Below are 2,990 nucleotides of genomic sequence, written 5' to 3' on the forward strand. Positions count from 1 at the left end.
AATTTGCATTTTGAGATTTCAGTTTTGAAATTCTGAACTAAAAATATTGACCAAAATACCCCTGCGACAGTTGAAGGTATGAAAAACGGTAGAAAGGGGGGTTTGAATAACGTTTTCAGTACAAAACTACCACCTTAAAGATTTTAACAAATCTTTTCGAGAACTAAGTGCAAAAGATAAGAGATAGAAAAGCACACAAGGATTTTATCCTGGTTCACTTGATAAATCACTCAAGCTACTCCAGTCCACCCGTTAAGGTGATTTCTTCCTTCTTAGAATGAAGGCAATCCACTAATCAGGTAAGAGTTACAACTGCACTTGAAACCTACAAGTGACTAACAATTACACTGACTTAGCTCACACTAAGATTCACTCTCTTAGTCTTCTCTAGGATCCGATCAACCTTGATCTCCTAAAGGAAAATCAAACAACTGTTTGAGGTTGGTGTTTACAAGGGTTTGCTTCTGAATAAGCTGAGTGTAAACTAAATAAATTACAGGATGAAAGAAAGCTTAGAATATTTTGAATATCTTGCGCGTGTGTTGCTTCTCGTATATTTTTCTTCGCCGCTTCTTTCAATCTTCAGCCTCTAAATATACTCCAAGGATTAGGGTTGAGCGTTGCATGGGAAATGCTACCGTTGGAGGGCAGTTCTGGAAAATCCAACTTCTGCTGTGGCTGAGAACGTTAGGTAGGTCGTCAGGAAGGTACACTTGCTTTTGTACTTGGATAGCGACTTGACCTTTTAACCTAGGAGACTTCTGATCAGAGGAATACTTCATATTGGAACTTGTGAAGCCGGTTGATCAGAGTCAGAGGGAAAGCACAGATCCTCTGACCATTGTATCTTCTGATTCTGAACTCAGAGGGAAGAACATGGCCTTCAGAGTTTCTTGCTTCTGGACTTCAGAGTTTCCACTATTCAGCTTCTGGATCTTCAGAGTCTTCTACACCATCAGAACATCTGAACCTTCAGTGTTTCTTGGTTGTCAGAACTTCTGGATCATCAGAGCTTCTAGCGACTGAGTCCTCATCAGAGTTTGTATAGCTTCAGATCTTCTGAAGCTTTTCCACTGTTCATACTGAACATGGTGAATGCGAAAGCGTTGCTTGGGTTACCCTTTATACACAGTGCTTCTGATTTGTGTGAGATTGAGTCAAGGTCAGAGCCTGTAAATAGCACACTCAGAAAAACACGTTAGAGTACCACAATTGTTCATATCAAAAGGTTAACTTGTAATCATCAAAACATAGAGTTGTACTACTAGATCAAAACTTGATCTTACAATCTCCCCCTTTTTGATGATGACAAAACTAAGATTTTTGATGAACAATTCTTAAACAATAAACTGAATTCACTCAGAGTTTAGAGATATAAAAAAAAACTTATCCTGATGTGAATAGTTTATCTTGCTCATTCTGAATTCAAGTCACTGCTTGATTCTGAGCTTAGCTCCCCCTGAATCTAATACTTGATGAAAACGTTAGTAAAGTCTAGATTCTGAGCTAAAACATATAAGAGTTCAGAGTGAAAAGCTTATGACATAAATGAAAAACGAATAATCAGAGCGCATAAGTGATCAGAGTCATAGACAGGGTATCAGAGTCTTGGGTATCAGAGTCAACTTAGAATCACTTCAGAAGAAGTGAAATGTATTCCTTGTATTTGCCCAGTGACACATCTGTGGTCATGAAGGTGGAACTCTTAAAATCTCCAAAAGAAAAATAAGTCACACTAACACATCTTACACATCAAAAACTGGGTGTACTCCCCCTTTTTGTCATAAGCAAAAAGCTTGGGGTGTGAAAAACTTAGCTTGAAGTACAAGGTACTCCCCCTTAGAGAAGGTCTAAGTTTAAAAGAAGATGAAAACGATGTAAGAAACAGAGGTAGGCGAAAATAAATAGAAGAGTTAAAGCAAGGGATGAACGTTTACCACCGGTCAAGTGAGTAAATAGAAGGGTCAGTTACCAAGAACTTAACCTCGAGAAACTGTAAGAGCATTAACTTTCAGAGAGAAAGTGAAACCTATATAAAGCGTTGGAGAGAAAGGTAAGCTTCACATCTCGAATAATTTTCAGTAAGAAAAATGGCATCATACAGAATGGCATTAGAAGAGCTCAGAAGGAAGGCTTTTGAGGAAGATATGTTCCTCAATATTAGGCATCCCGATGGTACAAAGACCATACAAGAGCTGACGAAGACACTGCTGGAAGAAGATCTTGGTCCAGAGATGGAGAAAGATCTGAAGGAGTTCCTCTGCTTCGTGGAGGAGATTCAGGGGCTTTGCCAGCGGGAGCTGAATCTGCTGGAAGAGAAGGAGACTGTGGAAAAGAGACTTAAGACGACAGAAGATAGTCTAGAGAGAGAGGAGCTGAGCATCAGACTCGGCAACATAGAGTATACACTGGATCGTCTGGAGAAGGAAAGAGTGGAGCAGCGCCAAGAATGCAGAAGAATGAGGAAGGATCCTCCATTCTAGATATAGGGAATAATGTATGATGGAAAGAAGTATGATGTAAACATAGAACAATTATGAATAAACCAGGTTTTGCAAACATATGTGACACAAATATATATAGATATATGCATATAGAATCACAAACGAACAAATGAAAATAAGTAATTAAAAAGAATAAACAGAGTTTAACAAAAAGGAAAACAAAGTAAACGAAAGAAGAAAAAGAAGAGATCCTAAGACTAAGGTTTGTCAGTGCGTCGCAGAAGTTCCATCATCATTTGCTTCATCTCAATCAGCATGGATTCATGAGTGTCAAGACGTTGTTCCATGAGGTCGAGTCTGGATGAGCTTGTCTGAGTAGAGCTGGAAGGAACGTTCTGAGCAGCTTGAGGTTCTGGAATGGAAGCAGAAGCAGCAGGAGTAAACATAACTGGTGCAAGTCGCTCTGCCTCAGCCTCAGCTTCAAGACGCTCTGCCTCAAGTCTGGCTTGTTCAGCCTTAGCTGCTGCTTGACGTGCAGCTTCTTCT

The sequence above is a fragment of the Lotus japonicus genome, chromosome 1 (assembly GCF_012489685.1).
Source record: "Lotus japonicus ecotype B-129 chromosome 1, LjGifu_v1.2".
Lineage (NCBI taxonomy): Eukaryota > Viridiplantae > Streptophyta > Magnoliopsida > Fabales > Fabaceae > Lotus > Lotus japonicus.